The sequence below is a fragment of the Sceloporus occidentalis genome, unplaced genomic scaffold (genome assembly GCF_023333645.1).
Source record: "Sceloporus occidentalis isolate IW3139 unplaced genomic scaffold, rSceOcc1.0.p SCAF_171, whole genome shotgun sequence".
NCBI classification, from domain to species: domain Eukaryota; kingdom Metazoa; phylum Chordata; class Lepidosauria; order Squamata; family Phrynosomatidae; genus Sceloporus; species Sceloporus occidentalis.
The window spans coordinates 220,928-246,949 of record NW_028317151.1 but is presented as its reverse complement, the minus strand read 5'-3'; the positions used below and the strand labels follow the sequence as shown (position 1 = coordinate 246,949).

General features: G+C 44.4%; 1 protein-coding gene across 1 annotated transcript in view; it reads left to right on the top strand.

Annotated features, from left to right (window-relative positions):
* LOC149279317 (inactive rhomboid protein 1-like) overlaps positions 1–26,022 on the top strand; it is a 466,620-nt gene that overhangs the window by 432,807 nt on the left and 7,791 nt on the right. The gene's annotated exons all lie outside the window — the stretch shown is intronic.

Sequence of the window (26,022 nt, the reverse complement as noted above, 5' to 3'; positions counted from 1 at the left end):
TACCCAGAACTTCCGCAAGGGCTTCAATGGCGGAGCAACGGAAGGTCTGTCATAGAAGATCCAGGTCCCCTGCAGCGGGAGATCTGGATCTTAGTCTTGTAGTCAGACCTTTATTTGAGATCTGATTATATAACAACCTTGAAAATAAGGCAAGGGATATTTTTTCAGAGCTTTTGCCGCACACTACTCCAAGCATGCGTGTGACTTGGTTCTGGGGGAGAAAGAGTTAAAATTCATTATCTGTCTGCCCTAGACCAAAAATAATCACAAGAATCCAACATAATACCACCCCACACATTACCATCAAGACAATTTATAAATGGGGTGCCTTGGTCCCCAAGGAAATTAGATTAAAATATGCTTTAACACATAAACTTGCCCCTAGTAAGGACACAGAAATTATTCCATCATTAGATTTATACTTTTTCAGTTTATCTCAAGTTTCCAACCTGGGCCAGAGGTGGTATAAGCAGAGGGAAGGCATGCCCTATAGGAACCTCCCCCTTCTGTTGTGGAACAGTAATAATACAAATAGAGAACTTTTTTTTTCTCTCTCTCCTGTGCTCGCCACAGATAATTCTCACATAGATAGAATATGTTACACTTGCTACATTATATATATATATATATATATATATATACAGAGACTCACTGGCCACTTTATTAGGTACACCTGTTCAATTACATGTTAACACAAATATATAATCAACCAATCACACGGCAGCAACTCAATACATTTAGGTATGTAGACATGGTCAAGACAACTTGCTGGGGTTCAAACCGAGCATCAGAATGAGGAAAATGTCAAGGTCCATCCAGGCTGCAGAGCTGCATATCTCTGATTTTCCCTGTCTTGCTAAAGTTCCCCCTTTGCTGTAATCCATTCCTGGATTTCCATATGTTCTGTTCTGTGCTTTTACATAGTAACATAGTAACATAGTTCATAAGGTTGAAAAACTAAATAACCCCAATTCTGATAATCTTTCTGGGTACTGTAGTCCTCCCATTCCCCTTATTACTCTGGTTGCCCGTCTTTGAACCCTCTCCAGCTCCACTATATCTTGTACACTGGTGCCCAGTACTGTACACAGTATTCCATGTGTGGTCTGACTAGTGACTTGTACAGTGGTAGAATTATTTCCTTGTCGTGATGCACCCCATGATTTTATTTGCCTTAGCAGCAGCTGCCTGACACTGGTCGCTACAGGTAAATTTACTGTTAACTAAAACTCCTAAGTCCTTTTCCATGTCAGTCGTCCCCAGTGTTTTCCCATTTAATACATATTCCCAGCCTGGATTTTTCTTCCCCATGTGCATAACCTTACATTTATCTGTGTTGAACCTCATCTGCCACATCCCAGCCCAAGCCTCCAACCTATGCAGATCCATTTGTAACCGTGCACTGTCCTCTATTGTGTTAACCACGTTACAGAGTTTAGTATCGTCTGCAAAGATTGATACTTTACTATACAATCCCTCTACAAGGTCATTAATAAATATATTAAAAAGAATAGGACCCAAAACTGACCCCTGTGGTACCCCACTAGCAACAGTCACCCACTCAGAGTATGTACCATTAATAACCACCCTCTGTTTCCTATCACTGAGCCAGTTACTTACCCACATACACACATTCTCCCCCAGCCCAAGCATTCTCATTTTATGTACCAGCCTTTTATGTGGCACCGTATCAAATGCTTTGGAAAAATCAAGATATACGACATCCATGATTCACCCCGATCCAGTCTTGAGCTCACCTCCTCATAAAAGCTGATCAGGTTAGTTTGACAGGACCGATCCCTTGTAAACCCATGCTGATATGGAGTCATACATTTATTTTCATTGAGATACTCCAAAATAGCATCTCTTAGGAAACCCTCAAACAGTTTACACACAACAGAAGTTAAACTAACAGGCCTATAATTCCCCGGGTCACTTTTTGTCCCCTTTTTGAATATTGGCACAACATTTGCTATGCACCAGTCCTGGGGAACAGACCCTGTCACTATAGAGTCCTTGAATATTAGAAATAGGGGTCTGTCTATTACATTACCTAACTCCCTTAGAACGCGGGGATGAATGCCATCTGGACCTGGTGATTTGTCTATTTAGATTTTTTTTAGGCGGCACTGCACTTCTTCCTGGGTTAGACAGGCGACATGTACTGGGGCATTTATCTCATCCTGCTGTATATTACCTGGCATTTCATTTTCCTCTGTGAATACAGCAGAGAAGAATATATTTAATAGATTAGCTTTTTCCTGATCCCCATCTATAACTTCTCCCTCATTACTTTTTAAGGGGCCAACGCTTTCATTTTTAACCTTTTTACTATTTATATCGTTAAAGAACATTTTAGGCTTTGTTTTACTCTGTTTGGCAATGAGTCTTTCTGTCTCCAATTTTGCTGCTTTTATCTGATTTTTACATATTTTATTTTTTTCCTGATAGCTTTTTAGTGCTTCCTCACTGCCTTCCTGTTTTAGTAGCTTAAATGCCTTTTTTTGCCATTTATTGCCCCCTTTACATTTTTATTTATCCACATTGGTTTTCTCTTGTTCCTGACTCTTTTATTCCCATACGGTATGTACCTTTCACAGTGAGAATTTAAGATATTCTTAAAAATCTCCCATTGAGTGTCTGTACTCTTGTTTTTGAGGACATTTTCCCAATTTACAGTGTTAAGTGCTTCTCTTAGTTGATCAAACTTTGCCTTCCTAAAGTTCATAGTTCTTTTGGCTCCTCTAAGAGTTCCCTTATTGAAGGAAAAGTTATAATGCATCATATTGTGATCACTATTTCCTAGATGCCCCCTGACCTGCACATTAGTTACTCTGTCAGGTCTGTTGGTTAATATTAAGTCCAGTAGGATGCCCCCTCTGGTCGGGTCCTGTACCATTTGGGACAGATAATTATCCTTACTTATAGTCAGAAACCGGTTTCCTTTATGAGATTCACAGGTCTCGGTTTCCCAGTTTATGTCGGGATAGTTAAAGTCCCCCATAATAACCACCTCATTGTGATTAGCTGCCTTGTTTATTTGCTTTAATAATTGATCTTCTGCTGCTTCCATTATATTTGGTGGCTTATAGCAAACCCCGATCAGTATTTTATTATTTTTCTTTCCATATATTTCTACCCATAATGACTCCACATTATCATTTCCCTCACATATATTCTCCCGCAGTGTGGCCTTTAGGCTGGACTTTACATAAAGGCAAACTCCTCCCCCTTTTCATTTTTTTCGATCCTTCCTGAATAGACTATACCGCTGTATGTTAACCGCCCAGTCATAGCTATCATCCAACCATGTCTCTGTTATACCCACTATGTCATAATTTTCTTTAGACATTATTAACTCCAGTTCGTCAGTTTTATTGGTCATACTTCTGGCATTAGTAATCATACAATTTAGAGGTGTATGTTTTTTTTCCCTATGAAGCCTATCCCTATTAACTATTCTAACCCCTCCCTCCGCTCCACCCCCAGGTACATTTATAAGCCCCAGCTCTCTATCTACACTATCTTCCCCTTCTATATTGTAGTTTCCCTCCCCCCCTTTCCCTAGTTTAAACACTCCTCCACCCTTCTGGCCATCTTCTCCCCGAGCACAGCTGCACCCTCCCCATTGAGGTGCAGCCCGTCCCTACTGTAGAGCCTGTATCCGACAGAGAAGTCGGCCCAGTTCTCCATGAACCCAAACCCCTCCTTCCTACACCAGCTTCTGAGCCACTTGTTTAGCTCCCTAATCTCCCGCTGCCTCACTGGTGTGGCACGTGGTACAGTGTCAGGATCCACTCTCTGCTGCCTGAACCATGGCTGAATTGTACTTCAGGTTAATACATCTGCTACCACTAGTGGCCACCCTCCACCCTCTGGAGTGATCTGAACCTGATTATCAGGTACAGCTGCGCCTTATGAATTGAGTGAAGCCCTGCCTTTAAAAGACCTGCCCTGCCCTTCAGTCGGGGCCTTGGCATTGTAGTTGTAGGACTGCCTTTGCTCTGAGCCGCTACCCGTGCCTGAGCCTGAGCCTGAGCCTGAGCTTGAGCCTGAGCCTGAGCCTGAGCCTGAACCCGTGCCTGAGCCTGAACCCGTGCCTGAGCCTGAACCCGTGCCTGAGCCTGAACCCGTGCCTGAGCCTGAACCCGTTCCTGTACCCGTGCCTGAGCCGGTACTCGTGCATGATCCAGTACCCGAGCGTAAGTCCGTACCCGTGCATGAACCTGTACACGTGCCTGGCCCGGTAGTACTCCGTTCACGGCCGCCCTGCTAGTGGGCCCCCGTTCCCGACCGCCCTGCCAGTGGGCCTCCGTTCCCGTCCGCCCTGCCAGTGGGCCTCCGTTCCCGTCCGCCCTGCCAGTGGGCCTCCGTTCCCGTCCGCCCTGCCAGTGGGCCTCACCTGTACCTGTGCCTGAACCTGCCTGTGGGCTTACCTGCCAGTGGGCCCGCACCCGAGCCTGTACTTGTGCCTGAACCTGCCTGTGGGCTTACCTGCCAGTGGGCCCGCACCCGAGCTTGTACTTGTGCCTGAACCTGCCTGTGGGCTTACCTGCCAGTGGGCCCGCACTCGAGCCTGAACCTGCCTGTGGGCTTACCTGCCAGTGGGCCCGCACCCGAGCCTGTACCTGCACCTGCACCCGAGCCTGTGCCTGCACCTGCACCCGAGCCTGTGCCTGCACCTGCACCCGAGCCTGTGCCTGCACCTGCACCCGAGCCGGTGCCTGCACCTGCACCCGAGCCGGTGCCTGCACCTGCACCCGAGCCGGTGCCTGCACCTGCACCCGAGCCGGTGCCTGCACCTGCACCCGAGCCGGTACCTGCACCTGCACCCGAGCCTGTACCTGCACCTGCACCCGAGCCTGTACCTGCCTCTGCTCCCGTCTCTCTGTCTCAGCTCCCGAGCCTGCACCTTCCTCTGCTCCCGTCTCTGTGCCTCAGCTCCCGTCCTTTCCAGTTCTGCTACTCTGTCTGTACCTATTTCTCTGTCACCATGCATAAAGGAGTACAGACAGAGTCCCCCGTATCCCCTGCACATGGACTCCTACCAGACCTGCTCGCCCGGGTCCTGACATACAGGTAATATTTCAGAAAAAACTACCTTGGAGGTCCTTGCCTTAAGTTTGCTACCTAAGTCCCTGAAATCATTTTTAAAGACACTCCGCCTACCTCTCACTTTGTCATTGGTGCCAATGTGCACCATGACTGCTGGGTCTTCTCCAGCCCCTCCCAGTAATCTGTCACCCCGATTCCTTGATTCCAGTTCTGCTCTTTGCTTATAAGGTGTGCCCCACCCGTTTGTTATGTTTGTCTCAGTCAGCAGACTAAAGGTATGTCCTTCTTGGTTTTGTGTTTAGATTCAGTGTTTTGTTTCAGCTTATTAGTAATTCAGTAGGTAGGGTTAAGTGTTAGGACCCACTGAATATTGGAGTACTTTGGCTTAGTGATAGGCTAAGCATCTATGGCCATATGATGTGATGGAATCTCCAATTGTTATCTTATAGTCCTAGGCTAGTCCTGTATTTATGTGTGTCAGTCTTTTTTGTACCTTTGCTGTCACGGACCGAGTACACAGGTGGGAAGGAGCCCAGGTGCAGGGGACACTACAGACGAGCGGAACGAAACGAACCACAGACTGATTATGATAATATGGATTGTATTGCCGAAGAGAGTATAAACATATACAGATAGTAAGTCTCTTGGTTAGAAGCCCGCTGGCGGGGCACACGGATAGTAGCCCTCTGGATGGGGCACACACTGCAGGAAGCCCTCTGGATGGGGCACACGACAGGTAACCCCACTTGCAGGGTACTCAGCTTGGGAGTCTGCTTGCAGGGCACTCGGCTTGGGAGTCCGCTTGCAGGGCACTCGGCTTGGGAGTCCGCTTGTGGGATGCTGGCCGCAACTCAGGAACAGGAACAGATAGTCCAGAAACATTAATGTCAAGGCCCAGACTGAAGGGCTGGGCAGGTTTATAAAGGGTGTGTAATCCAGGAAATAAGGTGCACCTGGACATGTCAATCAGGTCTGAGTGCTGCAGAGTGACAAGGGCGGCCACTAGTGGTTGGCAAAGAAAGTGAGCAGCACAGAGTTTAAAGAATTCCAGACAGGGAAGGGTTAAACGTTACATTTGCCTTCTTTTCCCTGAATCATCTGAGGATTTTGGTTCCTCTCTCCCCATGTCCCAGTTAAGATGTCCTATCCTTGCTTAAAGGAGAAACAGATGTCCGAGGATTCCAGCTCCTCACTCCATCCTCTGTGTTCCTTGCCTTGTTCCCTGTCATCTGTTGTTTCTTATGAGAGATAACACCAAATTTAACACCTGCTCCCCATTCACACCTTGTAACACTAACAAGTCACATGACACCGGGGAGGGAAAATGGCTAATTGGGCCCAATTTGGACATTTCCACTTACTCACTGTGTGTTGAGTTATTTGAGGGGGCAGCACCCCTCACATTTTTGTCAATATTTTATTTTATCTATTTTATCTTTTAATGTGACAACACTGAAGAAATTACACTCTGCTACAATGTAAAGTAGTGAGTGTACAGATGGTATAACAGTGTAAATTTGCTGTCCCCTCAAAATAACTCAACACACAGCCATGAACCATGAATGCCAACATGTACTGTGACATACTGAAGTAGAGCATGATCCCCTTCCTTTGGAGACTGGGCTGCAGGGCAGTATTCCAACATGATAACGACTCCAAACACAAGACGACCACTGCCTTGCTAAAGAAGCTGAGGGTAAAGGTGATGGACTGGCCAAGCATGTCTGCAGACCTAAACCCTATTGAGCATCTGTGGGGCATCCTCAAACAGAAGGTGGCAGAGCGCAAGGTCTCTAACATCCACCAGCTCTGTGGAGGAGTGGAATTTGACTCCCGTGGCACCCTGTGAAGCTCTAGTGAACTTCATGCCCAAGAGGGTTAAGGCAGTGCTGGAAAATAATGGTGGCCAAACAAAATATTGACACTATGGCCCAATTTGGACATTTCCACTTAGGGGTATACTCACGTTCGTTGCCAAACTAAGGGGAAATGCCCAAATTGGGCCCAAAGTGTCAAAATGTTGGCTGTGTGTTGAGTTATTTTGAGGGGACAGCAAATTTACACTGTTATACAAGCTGTACACTCACTACTTTACAGTGTGTCATGTCTTCAGTGTTGTCACATGAAAAGATATAATAAAGTATTGACAAAAATGTGAGGGGTGTACTCACTTTTGAGAGATACTGTATATATTGATTACAAAATTAGTACATGCCTTCTAAAGATTGGCACAATTAGAATAACTATAAAAGGCAAAAAGCTTAACATACATAATATTAAGAATGTCTACTTAATATTACTGAAAAGTAATATTAAGCAGACATTCTTTTTTTAAAAACAAAAAAGTTTTATAAACTTTATTCATCAACAAAAAGAATACAGCATGAACAAAAAAATACCAAGAGTGAATAGTTACAATAGGGAAGTATCGTAAATCGTATAATAAATATGGACAATGAGTCTTAGTGTATCGAGAAAAGAACACAAAGCAAATGCATTCAAAGACCGTATCACAAGTCAGAGACATATAGTAGTTGCAACCACATGACTCAAGGAGGGAGTATGATGCAGCACATAGCAACATCCAGTGACCAAATGGACACCCTTGAGATAAACAAGTTATACAAGAAACACAAAAAAAAACCCAAAAACAAAACCCATCTGTCCACTCGTCACATCAGATGTTAGCACGGCTATTCTGCATTACCTAACCTAGCCTAAAACAGCATAAAGAGCGAGTCAGCCAAGTAGGACCCAATCCTCAAAACTTGTCAAGTGTCTCAATAGGAATTCACAACTCCCTCTACTGAGGTAACAGAGAAAACCGCAAGTAGGAGCCCCGCATAGCAGACAAGGTGCCCAGAGTCTCCATCCAGAAGCAAAGGGCAACCGCGTCCCCCACAACAAGTCAGAGCATCCCAGTCAGTCTCGTATAAGGTCCTGCTGTCGGAGTGTCGCTGCCATGTACCAGGGAGTGGTGAGAAACATCAGTTTAACACGTGGGAGGCGGAAGGGAGTTAATGTAGTCCTGCCACACAGTGATAAACTTTTTTTCCTTAATTAATATTCAAATTTTGGGGAGTCGTCTTCTAATCAGGACCGTAATATAATCGAGCAAATTCGGTATGTTGGATATTGGTAGTCCAGGTAATTCCCCCATACCCCTTTCAAAAAAATCTAGATTTTTTCCAAGATAAGTGAGGAAAGAACACCTCTTGGTTTATTTCACTGGAATATTCAGTTTCATAGAGAAAGACACCAGGGCATGATCAGATATTTGGATTGTGTAAATACCACCAACACCCGGGAGTATGTGTGGTGAGTCCAAAAAGAAGTCCAATCTTGTGAAAGTGTGGCGAACCCCTGAGTGAAATGTGCAGTCCCATACTGTAGGATTAAGTGTTCTCCAAGCTTCTACCAAATATGTGTAGAAATTTGGGGATAGCGAAGGTGATCTGAAAGTTCGTTGTCTGTCCAGAGTCAGACCCAATACCTTCTAATATTATATTAACCACATTGTGTCAATGGCTGATTTTATTTTTTTAGAGTTTAGAAATGTTTATGGGTTTTTTTTGCACGTTATAGGGCAATAATTACAAGTAACGTTTTGGTATTTGAAAACCATTTTTTCCAAATCTGGTAATTCTGCCCCATGTGCCATTTCGAACATCTTTGAAGCCGACCAGTGCAATTTACCATCAAATAACATATTTTTGAAAACTAGATACCCCAGGGTATTTCAGATACTGGTATTTTAACCCATTCCATGGACTAATTCTACTACTAGCCTTTTTTCTGTGTTTTTTTCCACGCACTTTGTTCTTTTGGTATGAATTTACTGCTCACCTTCAAAAACCACCCCAATATTTGTTTAACAACATCCTTTGAGTACAGGATGCATGGGTTTGTAGGTTTGTTAGATGACTAAAAGGCCAGATTTGGGAAGCGTGCCTAGCAATGAGGGAAGAGATCAGTCAGAAGGGAGACATAGCTGGGTGACAGGAAGACGTGGTTGCAGTGGGGGAGGGAAGAGGAAGAGGGAAGCCCAGGCAGATTGTGGTGGTAGGGGATTCTATAATTAGGAAAACAGGATAATCTTTAGCTCTGATCGCAACAACTGAATGGTTTGCTGTCTCCCGGGTTCGGCATGTGGCAGACAAAGTGGATAGATTATTGGGAGGGGCTGGTGAGGATCCAACTGTCTTGGTGCACATTGGCACCAATGACATAGTAAAAGGAAGATGGAGTGTCCTAAAAGGTAATTTTAGGGATTTAGGGAGTAAGATTAAAAAAGGACCTCCAAGGTAGTATTCTCAGAGATACTACCTGTGCCATGCGCTACACCAGAAAGGCAGAGGGAGATTAGGCAGCTAAATGCATGGCTGAAGTCTTGGTGTAAGAAGGAGGGCTTTTTAGAGCACTGGGCTGATTTTGCTTTGGGGTATGATCTCTATAGTCATGAAGGATTGCACCTCAATGTAAGAGGGTCCAATGTGTTTGGGGTGGGAATGGCTAGACAGCTGGAGGAGATTTTAAGATAGGAATGGGCAGTAGAATATATTTTGCCCCTCAAAACAAGGACAGAAAGCAATTGCAGCTTTAGTGTTAAATGGCAAGCTAAAGGTCATGTCTAAAAATGCTGGCAGTTTAGAGAATAAGATCCATGAATTTGTAACAGTAGTGGCAACTGAGAATGTTGATATAGTGGCTGTTACTGAAACATGGTATAATGAGAAATGACTGGGACATATCAATACCGGGGTACTCTTTATATAGAAAAGACAGAAAAGTGTGGTATACTGTTGCTTTAAGAAAGGACACACTGGACTGTTGGTGGGGAACTGGCCATTTTAAGTTTGGTTGGCGTTTTCCATTTTGAGTGTTGTGTTTGCATCTGAGCTGAATAAAGAACTGCTCTATGTAACTATTATCAAGTAGTGCTGGCTCCTGCTCTCCATGTTAAATACTACACACAGAAAACACTACATGGTGTCAGAAGTGCTGAAAGTCACTTGTCTGGGTAAGGATATTGTTACAAGGACTTTATTTACAGCTTATCCAGCATCAGCATGGAGTTTTTCAAACCACCAGACCCTCTGCAGTTCACAGGAAATGTAAGTGAAAACTGGAGGAGATGGGGCAGAGATTTTTAATTTATGCTGAGGCAGTTGAACTTTATAAGAAGGAGCAGAAGACTAAGATTGCCATAGCCCTGCATGTTGTGGGTGGGGAAGGACAAGAGGTTTACAACACACTGGAATCAGCCCTGCCTGTTGAAAGAACATTAAATTCAGTGCTGAAGTTGTTCAGGGACCACTGTAATCCAAAGAAAAATGTGTTTGAGCGACACCAATTTTGGACACATCCACATCTGGAGGGACAGGGTATTAAAATATATATGACAGAACTAAGAGTGAAGCCAAGAGACTGTGAATTTGGGACTATACTTGATGACATGTTAAGAGACAAATTGGTTTTTAGTGTTACTGATGCCAGACTTAAAGAACGTCTGCTCACACTTCAAAAGGCAGTAGAGATGTGTCAGGCTGCTGAAGCCACAAAAGCCCAGGTTCAAGTTATGGCTGCAAACATGTCAACAAGTGCTTGCCAGCTTATTCATTCATTGGAGTACAAATCTACTCTCTCTAGGCCAGCAGAGGCTACTAGAGGCAGCAAGAGCAAACCTCACTATGCTACAAGGGCTGAGCAACAACAGAATGTGTGCTCTAAGTGTGGCAGGGTTCACCCACCTCAAAGATGCCCAGCATTTGGGTGTGTTTGTTACACGTGCAACAAAAATAATCACTTTGTAAAATGCTGTAAATCCAGGATCCAGGAGGGTGAGAAAGTAAAAACAGTTGAGACTTTATATATTGGAGCAATACTGAGAGATAAGACTTCTAACCAAGGAAAAGGACACAAATTAAACCACTCAGCATGGTTCTCTGAGGTGCAAATCAATGGTGCACCCATTAACTTCAAGTTAGATACTGGTGCTGAGGCAAATGTGTTACCTCTCACTCTCTTCAAAAGGATTCCTGGACAGCTACCCATCAAAAAGACAAACACTACTTTAGTGGCGTATACCCATAGGCCACTAAAGTAGTGTTTGTCTTTTTGATGCAGGATCCACCCAGAAGGTATTGTGTATCTAACCACAGCCACACACACAGCAGAGCTAGAATTATTTATCACACAATGCTCCACAATTCCATTGTTGGGAAAAGCTGCATGTCAGGAAATGAATTTGCTTCATAAGGTCCACACAGTCTCTACACAAACCATCCGCACAAAAGATGATCTGGTAAAATGTTACCCTGATGCATTTCGGGAATTGGGCAATTTAAAGGAACTTACCACATCTACTTGGACCCAAATGTGCCTCCAGTCATGCATGGCTGCAGGAAAATCCCATTTGCAATACTGGGAAGGCTTAAAGAGACCCTCATGCAGTTAGAAAAGGATCAGATCATTGCTAAGGTACACGCGCCCACCGACTGGTCAACAGCCTTGTTGTCACAGAAAAGAAGAATGGCATTCTGAGGGTATGTTTGGACCTTAAAAAAGCTATAAAGCGCCACCAGTTTAATATCCCTACTGCTGACGATGTACAGAGCCAGCTTGCTGGCAAAACCATATACACCATCCTTGATGAAAAGGATGGTTAGACACAGAGTCATCAATGTACTTTCAATTCCCCATGGGGGAACTTCAGATTTTGCAGGATGCCATTTGGGATAAAGTCAGCCAGTGAAGTATTTTAGCAGAAAAATATGGAGATTTTTGGGCACATCCCAGGTGTGCATACCATAGCTGATGACATGATCATTGCTGCATCATCGTATGAGGAACATGATCAGATCCTGAGCCAGGTGATGAACAGAGCATTAAATGAGAACATCAAGTTTAATCCTGACAAAATCCAATTCAAAGTATCAGAAGTCCGATATATGGGACATGTCATCACCCCTGCAGGAGTTCAGCCTGATGTTGAGAAAGTCCAAGCAATTAGCAAAATGCCTGACCCTGAGGACAAAAAAAGTCTGCATAGATTTTTGGGCATGGTCCGGTATCTTGCACAATATATACCGGGGGAGGCAGAGATTACAGCACCATTAAGGAAGTTACTATGTAAAGACATTGTTTGGCAGTGGGACCCAGAGCATGCTAAAGCAGTACAGTCCTTAAAACAGGCACTGATTGAGGCTCCAATATTGAAATTTTTTGACCCAACAAAACCAGTGGTGATTCAGGCAGATGCATCTAAATCCAGTCTTGGGACTTGCTTACTTCAAGATAACTGCCCCATAGCATATGCATCTAGAGCGATGACTACCGCAAAGCAGAATTATGCCCAGATAGAGAAAGAACTATTGGCAATTGTTTACGCTGCTAAAAAGTTCCACCAGTTCATATTTGGCAAAACCGTTACAGTGCAGTATGACCACAAGCCTCTTGAATCAATACTTACTAAACCATTAAGCAAAGTGCCAGCAAGACTCCAAAGAATGCTCTTACAACTAGACTTGCGCATTCGTCTTCGGGCGAACATGAAAACGAGCACGAAGAGGCCGTTTTTTTGTTCGTTCCGAAGACACGCCGAAGAGAATACAGTGCCGGCAAAACGTAGGAGAAGACGAAGACTCACAACCACGAAGAATCGAAGATTCTTCGTGATCGTCTTCGTTTTTGCCGCGCAGCCGCCAAAATTTCAAACAGGAGTGAGCTGATCTCGTCTGTCCAATCAGCTCACTCTTGTGACGTCACGCTAAGGGTCTCGTCCAATGCCTGTGCTGCTGTTTTTTGAATTCTGAAGGCGCCTTTATAAGACCAGAGCTTGCCTGAGAGATCCATTCATTTTTCGCTGTGACTGCTTTGGCAACACTGCTGTGCTGCATCCGAGCGTTACAGAGAGAGATTGTTCTGTTCTGTGTGAGACTGGTAAGCCTTAGCCTGCCATTTCTCACAGTGTACTTCATCCTCACTTCAGTGCTACTTAATATAATTAATAATAATAATTTGATTAATTTAATTTTTTTTATTTAATTTGTCATCAACTGTAGTGTAAGTGCTGTTGAGTTGACAGTGCACCCAGTGCCTCAGTGGCACTGGGGTGCCCTTGCCCTGGGCTGGCACTAGTGCCTATTGCCTGTCCTGCTTAAATAAATTAAATAGAATTTATAAATAATAATTTAATAGAATCTATAATTTAATAGTTCATTATTATATATATATATATTTGTCAGTCATATATATATATATATTCTATAGTATACTAGTGTAGAGTGTACTGTAGACATTCATCTACTGGTGTCTAATTTAAAATCAGTAATATTAATTAATATAATTAATAATTGAATTCATTATAAAATTATATATATATTTGTCAGTTATAGTTAGTAATAGTATACTAGTGTAGAGTGTACTGTAGACATTCAAGACATCTACTAGTGTCTAATCTAAAATCAGTAATATCAATAATTCTATAATTCTTTCTTGTCTTAATAGTTAATTAAATTAGCTATAAATAAAAGTAATAATATTAAATAATTACTACTAGCGTATAGTTCAGCTAATCTTATTAGTACTGGTGCTGCAGCTCTATAGTTTGTGCTTTGTTTTAGCAACAGCAAGAGACCAAGTCAATTTTTCTTAATTAATAATCTTTCATTTTATTTCATTTGTTTTGCTCACCTCAGTCCATCAGTGAAGTGAACTTGTTGGGCTAGTGAGTGCAGCCGCATAAGTGCTGTGTTTTTTTTTGATCAGCAAGCAGTGACGTTAACTGTTTTGCAAAGATTTTCTCATTTATTTTACATTTTATTTCAATTTTATTAAAAGTACCCTTAGTGTTTTGCTCACCTCAGTCCATCAGTGAAGTGAACTTGTTGGGCTAGTGAGTGCAGCCAGCAGTGAAGCTAACTGTTTTGCTGTGACATTTTATTTTATTTCTAATTCTTTTCAAGAAAAATTGACTGTGACGAGCTGTACTAAGCAAAGCTTCAAGCTACTAGCTGTAGTACTAAAATAATTCTAATCTTCTTTAATCTTAATCTATAATATATTATAAATAATATATAACAATATAAATTCTAATTCATAATCTATAATATAAGTAATTCTAATTCTAAATTCTAATTCATAATCTATATTCTTCTATCTATAATACATAATATATAAGTAAATTATTTCTAATCTATTAATATTATATAACTTAATATTAATTAATAAATCATATACTGAATCTGATTTAACCTCACTTTAGCTTAGTGGGTTTGAGAGCGTCTGCCTAGAGGTAGACTTATAGTAAGGAAATATAGCTTTAGGCTAGCATAGTAGTAGGCTAAGCTCTTAGGCCCGTGTAAATTCAAATTAAAAATAAAATACTGCTAGTTATTAAATAGTTAATCTTGAGTTAATAATTTAAATAACTTTAGCACTTTGGCAGATTGCACACAGCACAGTGCAGTAGTGCATAGTTTTACTTTTTAAGCAGTAGCACTGAAGAGAACTTCCTCTAATTTTTTGTCTTTAATTCGTTTTTCCTTTTTTTTTATTTTTATTTTTTTTATTTTTTTTATAGTTTTTTAAACACTACACTACACTACACACACAACACAACATTTGAAATGGATCCTCCTTTTGGGACTAAGGAGGGACAAGCTCCATCTACCACCGCCACCACCAGCACCACCACCAGCACCACCACCAGTTCTAAGATGCAGCCTTTGCGTCAGTCTAGTCGGCCAAGTAGGCCAAGCTCTCGCTTATCATTTGGGGAAGCATTGCTTGAAGGATCATCAAGTAAAGGAAAGGCACCAAAAGCAGGCAGTAGTAGTGCGGCTAGGCCCACAAGCTCTATGGTTTTTTACGGAAAGCCTAAAGCACCAGAAGCACGTTCAAAGTTAAAGGGTAGCACAAGTAGTACCAGCCCAGTGACTAAAAAGAAGTGCCTTTTGCCCCAAGCAGCATCTTCCCCATCCACCAGCAGCATGCAAGGTACCAAGCAGAGCCAAATTAGCAGCAAGACTCAGAGGGGTCCCAAACCAAAGCGATCTCATTCCTTTGTAGGGAAAACCACCACCACCACCACCCCCACCTCTACCGCCTCTACCACCACTAGTGCTGCGCCTACTGTTCCCACTGGTACCGCCACGCCATGTCCTCCTAGTACCTCTAGCAAGCCACCAAGTCCTTACAAAATTTTTGTAAAGACAGTTAGAGAGAGGGCTACACATAGTGGAACTCCACCTAGCGAGGTAGCAGAGGAGCCTGAGACTGAGAGGCCAAGTGCAGAGTCTATTCTTCCTGCTCGCACTACTACTAGTCACGAGTCTCACGACGATATCAGTCTTAGCTCCAGCCTAGCAGGAATTCCATTCGATCTGGCTAATGAAGAGCTAGACTATGAGCCAGAGGAAGTAGAGGAGATGAGTGGTCAGGAATCAGATTCCTCAGGGAGCAGTGTCCAAATGACTAGTGCACAATTTTCCCCTGAGCCTCCACCTTCTCCGCTACGATCATCACCACCACCACCACCACCAGCAGCAGCAGCAAAACCTAGCAAATCTAAAGCAATTAGCAGTCCCACTATGGCCAGTACTGTTACCACCAGTCCCACCACCACTAGTTCTGCCTCTGTTCATCCACCCCGAGCAGTAGGAGCAGCACCCAAGGCACACTCCAAGGCTATGCGCGCCCCAATTTGGGAGCACTTTGAAAATGTTGAAGAAGGGCGATATGGAAAGTGCAAACATTGTGGGAAGCTAATAAGCAGAGGGAAAGTGTCTGGCCATTTTACCAGTGCTAGCATGAAGCATCACCTCAGCACTCAACACAACGCTGTGCTATTGGGGAAAGATGCAGAGGGAAAACTTAGTGCAGGCAGCATAGCTGGTGGCCGTGGAAAAACCCCAACAGCTTCTTCTTCTGAGCCAATAGCAGCAGCAGCAGCAGCAGCAGCAACTAGTGCTGGCAGCCAGAGACCAAGGCAGGTTGGAGCACTGCATGTCCAGCCCACCCTGGAACAATTTGTGGCATTCCAATCCAAAAGGTCAATGCCCAAACAGCAGGCCAATAAAGTAACGCGACTGATTGGTCAGTTCATTGCTGTTGGAGGGGCATCCTTCTCTATGATCGAAGGGGAGCCTTTCAAACAATTGATGGCGGCTGTGGCTCCACAATATACAGTGACAGTTCCGTCACGTTCCACTTTCAGCAGGAACATTGTCCCCTCATTGTATCGGTCCTGTGTTGCAGCAGTGAAAGAGGAGCTTTCCAAGGCTGCTGGTCAGTCTGTTCATTTCACTACAGATTTGTGGAGTGCACCTAGCGGCCAGCATGCCTTTCTTTCTTTGACAGCACACTGGTGGCAGCCTGGTGTGTCTAAGGAAGCTGCTGCAGCAGGCTACCGATCTTTCCTTCTCCATGCAGAAGTGATGGATGAAAAGCACACTTCCCAAAACATTCTGCATGCGATGAGGAAAATGTTTAGCCTTTGGGTGGGAGCAGAGGCGGGCACCAATGTTGAAGTTGGTTTTGTGGTAACTGACGGAGGTGCCAATATGGTGAAAGCGCTGCGAGATGGTCATATTGTTGGTGTGCGCTGTGCAGCCCACATCATCCATCTTGTAGTGAAGGCAGCAATGTCAGAAGGAACTAATGTGGCAGCAGTAGTTCTGTCCCGCTGCAGAAAGATCGCTGGGCACTTTCACCATAGTGTTAAGGCTAGCCAACTTTTGAGGGAAGAGCAAGAGAGGTCAGGTCTTCCCGTACACTGCTTACGTCAGGATGTCAGTACACGGTGGAACTCCACGTTAGACATGCTCGAGAGGATTTTGGAGCAGCAGAGGGCAATCCATAATCTTGCCTCAGAGCACAATATTGGGATTACCTCTCCATTGAATAGGGAGGATTGGACAGTGATCGCCCAGCTAGTGGCAGTCCTTAAACCATTCAGGGATGCCACAGAAAATTTAAGCTCAAACACTGCCAGTCTGGCCCAGGTAATCCCAGTGTTCTCCCATCTAGGCAGCAAGATGGATGTGTTCCTTGGAAACCGTGAGGCTGTTCAAGGTGGCACTCTACATCCTGACATAGCAGCCATAGTCAGGAAGCTGAAGGATCTGCTAAAAGTACACCTTCGCAAACGAATGGAAGAGAGTCCCGAAATGATGCTAGCGTGCCTTTGCGATCCAAGAATTAAGGGAAAGCTAGCTTTGAAATTTAATGTTCTCAGTAGCTACCGGGAGCAATTGGTCAACAAGGTGCGTGACTGGCAGCGTAAAATGGGAATGCTGTCCGAGGAGGGAGAGGTGCAGGAGGAGGAAGAGATGATGTGGTCTGCTACTCCTAGCAGCAGCATCAGCAGCAGTGCCACAAGCAGCACAACACAGCTGAGTGGAGCAGCTGCGTTTTGGGAAGAGGCACTTGGGAGTATAGTTGGACCATCTGACAGAGCTAGCAGCAGAAAGGAGAGTAGTGCTGCTGAAATGGTCAAACTTTACCTCTGTGAAGTTCCTTCTGCGCCTAATGTTGATCCTCTTAGCTACTGGGATGAAAAGAAGAGTGTGTGGCCTGCACTCTCATGGGTTGCGCAGCAGCTACTATCATGTCCGCCAACCACTGTTCAAAGTGAGCGCGTGTTTTCTATGACTGGAAACATACTGAGTCCACAGCGCTCACGCATGGCACCTCATCTGATGGAGCAGATTGCCTTCCTTAAATTCAATCTGCCCAAGTTGGGTTACCCAGCTCTTAGCTTGGAAAGTTAATTTTTTTTATCTGTAATGTTTAAGGTAGTTTCTCCCCCTGGTTGCACGTGTTTGCGGTGTGGCAACGTCTGCTACCTCCGCCGGTGTAGCCAATTTACGCTAGGGCCTAGTGTCTGAGTTCTGGAAGTCCGCTCCCAAACGCCATGGACTGACAGACTTTCATGCTTTGCCCTGGGGTGAAACAGGTGAGCGGGTCGTCAATTGCCCACTCATTCACCTTTTTCCTTTTCCAACGGTGCTGCTGGTGGTGGTGCCAGCATCTTTTGCCAGTTCGCTTCCTGGCTGAAATCATGCCTCAAATGTCCCTAATGGAGAGGGTAGTTTCTCCCCCTGGTTGCACTTGCTGCGGTGTGGCAATGCCTGCTACCTCCGCCGGTGTAGCCAATTTACGCTAGGGCCTAGTGTCTGAGTTCTGGAAGTCTGCTCCCAAACGCCAAGGACTGACAGTCTTTGGATGCTTTGCCCTGGGGTGAAACAGGTGAGCGGGTCGTCAATTGCCCACTCATTCGCCTTTTCCAATGCTGCTGCTGCTGCTGCTGGTGGTGCCAGCGTCTCTTCTCTGCCAGTTCGCTTCCTGGCTAGTGTCATGCCTTAAATGTCCCTAATGGAGAGGGTAGTTTCTCCCCCCCTGGTTGCACTTGCTGCGGTGTGGCAACGCCTGCTACCTCCGCCAATGTAGCCAGCTTACGCTAGGGCCTAGTGTCTGAGCTCTGGAAGTCTGCTGCCAAACGTCTAGGACTGACAGTGTTTGGATGCTTTGCTCTGGGGTGGAACAGGTGAGCGGGTCGCCAATTGCCCACTCATTCGCCTTACCCAATTCTGCTGCTGCTGCTGCTGCTGGTGGTGGTGCCAGCGTCTCTTCTCTGCCAGTTCGCTTCCTGGCTAGTGTCATGCCTTAAATGTCCCTAATGGTAAGGGCAGTTTCTCCCCCCTGGCTGCGTCTGTTTGCGGTGTGGCAACGCCTGCTACCTCCGCCGGAGTGGCCAGCTTACGCTAGGGCCTAGTGTCTGAGCTCTGGAAGTCTGCTGCCAAACGTCTAGGACTGACAGTGTTTGGGTGCTTTGCCCTGGGGTGAAACAGGTGAGTGGGTCGCCAATTGCCCACTCATTCGCCTTTCCCATTTTTCAATGCTGCTGCTGGTGGTGGTGGTGCCAGCATCTCTTCTCTGCCAGTTCGCTTCCTGGCTAGAGTCATGCCCAAAATGTCCCTAGTGGTAAGGGCAGTTTCTCCCCTCTGGCTGCGTCTGTTTGCGGTGTGGCAACGCCTGCTACCTCCGCCGGAGTGGCCAGCTTACGCTAGGGCCTTGTGTCTGAGCTCTGGAAGTCCGCTGCCAAACGTCTAGGACTGACAGTGTTTGGGTGCTTTGCCCTGGGGTGAAACAGGTGAGTGGGTCGCCAATTGCCCACTCATTCGCCTTTCCCAATTCTGCTGCTGCTGCTGGTGGTGATGCCAGCGTCTCTTCGATGCCAGTTCGCTTCCTGGCTAGTGTCATGCCTCAAATGTCCCTAATGGTAAGGGCAGTTTCTCCCCCCTGGCTGCGTCTGTTTGCGGTGTGGCAACGCCTGCTACCTCCGCCGGAGTGGCCAGCTTACGCTAGGGCCTTGTGTCTGAGCTCTGGAAGTCCGCTGCCAAACGTCTAGGACTGACAGTGTTTGGATGCTTTGCTCTGGGGTGAAACAGGTGAGTGGGTCGCCAATTGCCCACTCATTCGCCTTTCCCATTTCCTTTTCCATTTCCATTTCATTATTTTCCTTCTGATACACAACCAACCAAACATAACACACACAATAACACAAATAACACAGTGACATAACACATAACACACATAACACATATAACACAGTGACAAGTGACAACACACATAACACACATAACACATACACGTACAATGCAAAAATCACAAGGACCTTTCCTCTTGTTATTTGTCCTGGCCTTCATTTCTACACTCACTAGCATTAACGCTATAACTCACACTTCATACTATAACATTTTTCCATCCACATACCTGCCAACAGACCCAACTTTTTCAGGGACAGTCCTGCTTTTTTCCAGTCCTGTCCCATCTAATTTAGCTAAACTAGGTATGCAAATACACGTTGGTAGTTATAGCTCGGTAGGTAGCACTAGTATAAACATTAAATAAATATAATAAAGTACTAAATAATAAATCTAACTTTAAAATACATTTAAATAAACCCCTAATTTTTTTTTAAAACCCATTAAAATTAAATTATTATTTAGACATAATACATCTTTAACCAAAGCAGTGCACTGCTACTAATCTTAAACATAACCGTACATTAACCCTAAGCTATTTTTTAGTTCTTGTCCAACATTTTTCCATCCGCATACCTGCCAACACACCCAAGATTTTGGTGGACAGTCCTGCTTTTTTCCAGTCCTGTCCAGTAAAAGTTGGGTTGTTGCAAAGTATGCCATTGTAAATAGGTAGCAAATGTTAGGCATGTATTACAAGTGGTCCAAAATCAATTTAAAAATGTAAAATAATCCCTATTCTTTTATTAAACATCTATGGATGTGTGATTGTGTATGATAAACGGAGGCCAAGTTCCTTGGAGCATTTGTCTCTAGGTCATTTTGTGTACAGTACACCTCAGTACGTGTGTGCAACTCTATTGGTCGTTTCGGCAGGGGGCTGGCCTGCCATCAACGAATGAAGTGCGTTCTGCAATTCACTAGTTGATGCCAGACCAGCCCCCTGCCGAAACGACCAATAGAGTTGCACACACGTTCCTTCACGGCAGCTGCTGCTGCTCCGATGTGTTGTTAACCCCGTATTAACCCCTGCAAGGCAACCGGGAAGGAAACGAAGATTAAACGAGCACGAAGAATGTCCGCGAATATTCGCCCGAAGAGAAGACAGGAACGGGCGAATATTCGCGGAATACGAAGGTTTTTTCCCCCGCGAAGACGAGCACGAAGACGAACACGAAGAGCCCCCTGGTGCCCAAGTCTACTTACAACTGCAGAGATATGACCTGGTGATTTCTTACACTGCTGGGCGTGACATGCTTATTGCTGACACCCTTTCCAGGGCCACTGTGGATCCCCCAGAACCAGAAAAGGATACGTTAACTGAAGAAAAGGTAATTTATACACTTTCAGCATCAGAAACTATTGGGACTGAGAAGTTATCTTATTTACAGAAGGCGACAGCAGAAGATAAATGCTTATCGGAACTTAAACATCTTTTATATCATGGTTGGCCACAAAGAAAAAGGCAACTTCATCCAAGTCTACAGCCATTTTGGCAATTTAAGCACTTGCTGTGCAAGGAGGATGATCTCCTTTTGCTGGGTGAAAAGATTGTGGTTCCTCAGAATGCTCGCAGAACAATCCTGGAGAGTCTGCATGAGTGCCATCAAGGTATACAGAAAACCAAAATGCGGGCTCTGATGATCCTGTTCTGGCCCAGCGTGTCCAAGGACATTAATCAGCGAACCAAAAGGAACCATTACTCTCACACAAAATTCCTCACGCTTCCTTGGCGAAAACTGTAAGGCTAGGTTTCCACTTGGGTTTTTGTCCTGCGTTTTTTTTCTTGATGAAAAACGCCAAGAAAACTGCCACTGCATTTTCCTGCGTTTTGGCGTTTTTTCTGGAGTTTTTTCTGGAGTTTTAGCCTTTCTGTGGAAATTGCTTTTTTTTACCTTAGGCAGTTTTTCCAGCCTTTACAAGTTAGAAGTTTCACCCAGATGAAAGGGATTAGGATAAATGGCAAGTATCTGCCCCCTGATGTCATTTACTTGGTAGAGTTCTACTTAAACGCCCCGGCGGACCCTTTTGTCACTTTTCTGTGGTTTGTAAGGCCTGCTTTATTCCGAATGTCGGCTCCTCTAGGAAGATTGGCCCCAAATGATGGTGCAAATTGTTTGCTGTTGCTTTTGGCACGCAGGATCCAGTTGATGCGTCGCGTATGTTTGTTTGTAATGACATGTTTGTTCCAAATGGTGTAGAATTCAATATGAACTTTGTTTTGTGTGAAACTGTTTGTTTCCAGCCTATTTCTCGTAGGACACACAGATACTGGGTCCATCCTCTGCATTGTAACTGTGGAAAAAACGCCATAAAAAACGCCAAGGCAATAAACCCACATGGCTTTTTCATGGCGTTTTTTCTCTCCCATAGACTTCTATTGGAGAAAAACGCCAAGATTTCCTTGCAAAAAACGCCAGAGTGTCAACATGCTGCGATTTTGAAAAACTGCCACAGAGCCCAAAAAAGCAGAAAAACGAGGACTGAAAAAATGCCAAACAAAAAAACGCCAAGTGGATATGGCATTCTGCGATTTCCTATTGAAGAACAGCTAACATCTGGCTGCTGCGTTTTTTCACAAAAAAAACGCCAGGTGGCGCTATTGGCGTTTTTATGGGCGTTTTTAGCTAAAAAAAAACCAAGTGGAAACCTAGCCTAATGGACATTTTTGATTGGAAAGGGTGCCCTTTCCTTGTGATAGTGGACTATTTTTCCAAGTACCCTGAAATGTTAAAGATGTCTGATAAGTCATCAACAACCGTTATTGGCAAACTGAAAGCCACCTTTGGTAGACATGGCATCCCAACAGAACTAATCAGTGATCATGTACACTTTGCCTGTGCCAGTAAAAACTATTAAACTCATGCTCCAAAAGACATGGGAATCGGGGGTGGATCCTCATATTGGGCTTTTAGAGCTATGCCACACTCCAATCACTGGAATGGCCTATTCCCCCACACAGCTCTTAATAGGTCGGACTCTTCGAATCAAGTTACCTGTTGTGGTTGCTGTATTACAGCCCCAGATTACAAACAATACACACCGGAGATTGAGAAACATTCAGAGCAGGCAGAAAGTTTATTATGATCATGGCGCCAAGTTACTACTAGCCTTCCAAAAAGGGGATGCAGTACGTATGGAGACATCAGTAGGTTTGCAGCCTGCAAAGATATTATCTGTTGGTCCTGAGCCAAGATCTTATGTAATTGAAACACCCGATGGCAGAAAGTACAGGAGAAACCAACGTCATCTCAGGATGGATAACACATATGACCAAGACCTCTCAGAGCCACAGGTACTTGTAACTACAAGTGGAGCAGAGTCGACAATCACACACGATACAGACTTGGAGGCTGAAGTTCCAGGTTCAGATGGAGACCAAGGAGACCCAGTCCCTCTAGAGTCTACAGAAGCTGCTTGCAAAACATCCCGAACAGGAAGGGAGACTGAAAGATTGTGTTATAGGATAAAGTATATTTAGCTTCATTTGTATAGTTTCTTTACTGTTCGGTAATGTATGTTTAAAAGGGGGGATTTGAAATTAGTTTAGGTGATGTGGTATACTGTTGCTTTAAGAAAGGACACACTGGACTGTTTGTGGGGAACTCTATGGTCAGTGGCCATTTTAAGTTTGGTTGCAGTTTTCCATTTTGAGTGTTATGTTTGCATCTGAGCTGAATCAAGAACTGCTCTGTGTAACTACTATCAAGTCATGCTGGATCCTGCTCTCCATGTTAAATACTACACAAAGAAAACACTACAGAAAGGGCAAGAAAGGAGGAGGGGTGGACTCTATATGTGAAAAATAACATAAAGTCTAACTTAACACAAGTTGGTGAGGAGAACATAGAGTCGGTTTTGGTTACAGTACAAGTAACTTGTGTAGGTGTGATTTATAGACCCCCAGGATAAGTAGAAGAACTAGATAATCTACTCCATAGCGTACCTAGCGGGGGGCTGGGGGGGGCGGTACACCCGGGGGCCGCTAATCAGGGGGGGTGCCAACACGCCGGCACCCCTCCAGAGATGGACAGTAATGTCCGTCTCTAGAGGAGCAGGCTTGGTTGGGGAGATCAAAGATCTCCCTCCTACCGGCATAAAGTCAATCAAGGGAGCCGAGTGGTATATAGGGGGTTAAAAGGCATTTCTAGAGGCAGAGTTGCTATATAGGGGGTTAAAAGGCATATCAAGGGACACTCTGCCTCAAGAAAAGCATAAGCCCTCCATATAACACCCCCCCCCACTTGACTTACCATTGCTTCTGACTCCCTGGTGTCTGGTGGGGGCAGCGGGTGGAGGCTGGCATTAATGAAATTAAAGGGGCCGGCATGCAGGCACTGCGCCACCCAATGGCCATGCCTCAGCTCTTCGTTCCACCCCTCATAAGATGTGGGACGAAGTGCTGAGGCACGGCCATTGGGCGGCGGCGGTGCATGCACGCCCACCCCTTTAATTTCATTAGGCGCCGGCGGCTTTCAATCCCGCTCTCAGCCGCTCAGCGGCTGTTTTGAATGTTGGTCTGCCAGCCGCCCGGCACATGGACCGGCCCGGCCCACCGGTGTCTGTAGTGGGGAAATTAATGGAAACTGTGTTAAAGGACAGGATTGTTGAACATCTGAAGTCACATGGGTCTCAAGATCAAAAACAACATGGGTTTACCTCAGGAAGATCATGCCAAACAAATCTTATTGATTTTTTTGATTGTGTGACTAAAGTAATTGATCAAGGGATGCAGTAGATATTGGGTATCTGGATTTCAGTAAGGGCTTTGACACTGTACCGCATAGAAGACTTATAAATATACTGCAATCTCTGAGTTTAGATCCCAATGTTGTTGAATGGATTAGGGAGTGGCTGAGTGACAGAAAACAGTTGTAGTCAATGGTGTATATTTAGAGCAAGGTCTTGTTACCAGTGGGGTACCTCAGGGATCTGTACTTTGACCCATTCTCCTTAATAATTTTATTAGTGATATTGCAGAAGGCCTTTGTGAATGTCGGCAAGAAATCTGACGACACCAGTTCAATGAGTTGAGTAAGCAAGAGCTTCTTTATTCAAGTGCGCACAGGGGAGAGTCCAGTTCGCAGACTTCTCTCTCCCTCCTTAATTTTCTAACAATATATAGGCAAAGAAGCGCAAACAGTTTATTAGCATATTGTCTAGCCATCTGTTGGTATATTTACTTTGATTTGCTGACACACACGGTTTAAAGAGGTGAAGAAAAAATAGCCCCCCCCCCCAGACATGTGCAATCTTTACTTACAGAAGGTCAAGAAAGGGACAACTTGTCCTTTGTCGTGGCGGACTCTGATTCTTTCGCAACAAGGCACTTAGAGCAAAGAAAACATACCAAAAACATACCATATGTACACATTCTTCCGAGACACAAACAAGACATAAGTAAACTAAGAAATGAGGTAGACAGGTGATTGTAGTGTTATCTTATCTGCTATCAGCAGAATAAGCAATGAGGTAAAGATCATTGTGCTGACATCCAGAATCAGCAAAATTCTTCAACTTCCACAGTCCCCCCTTTTTATTCTTACGGACTCACTGTAAGAATCAATTTCTTCAGAGTCCAGTGGAGTTATAAGTTGGCCAATTCCATGAGCCTTGCTCCTTCTCATATTGATCTTCCAACATGTCACTGTACAAAGTCTCTAGGGGAAACTCATCAAGTGGGAAGTCATCATCATATTTCTGCTCCTGGATCTGTGGCATTGCTCTTGTTGGTCCGAGACATTTTTGAATAAGTGTTTTGCAACAAACAACAATTACATAGATACATACAAAAGCCACAAGCAACAAAAACATACCAGACATCAGCTTTGCTCCAAGTGAACCAAATAGTCCGCCCAGACCAAAAGGATCCCAAGTAGTCTCCCTAGATCTAAGTCTTTCCTGAAGTTCGCTCACCTTTTCCATATCATGTTCTATGGATACACTATTGTCTGCAATGTAAACACAACATTTATCTTTTAGAAGCGCACAAACCCCTCCCTTTGAAGCTAATATATAATCTAATGCCATTCTATTCTGCAAGGCAAGCATTCTTATTTGTCTTTGTTCATCATTTAGTTTCCTTATCGCAGCAGTAGTATGATTAAGCATATCATCAAGTACATCAGCTAAAGCATTAACTTTATCATATAATAGACCCACACCCACCATAGGGAATAAGGATCCCCAAAATTGTTCTTCCCAAAGTCCTGACTTAATGTGCGTCTTGGATGCAGAGGAAACATCCCGATAATTTCTAACTCTACCTGCCGGTAAAGTATTATGCATTGTAACTGCGGGTACTATTCTTCCTAATAAACAACATCCTACCCAACCTAATGGCAATACTCTATAGGCCCATTTTCCACACAACCAATAAATCCCTACTTGCAGATTGTTTCCAAATGTTTGTAATGAG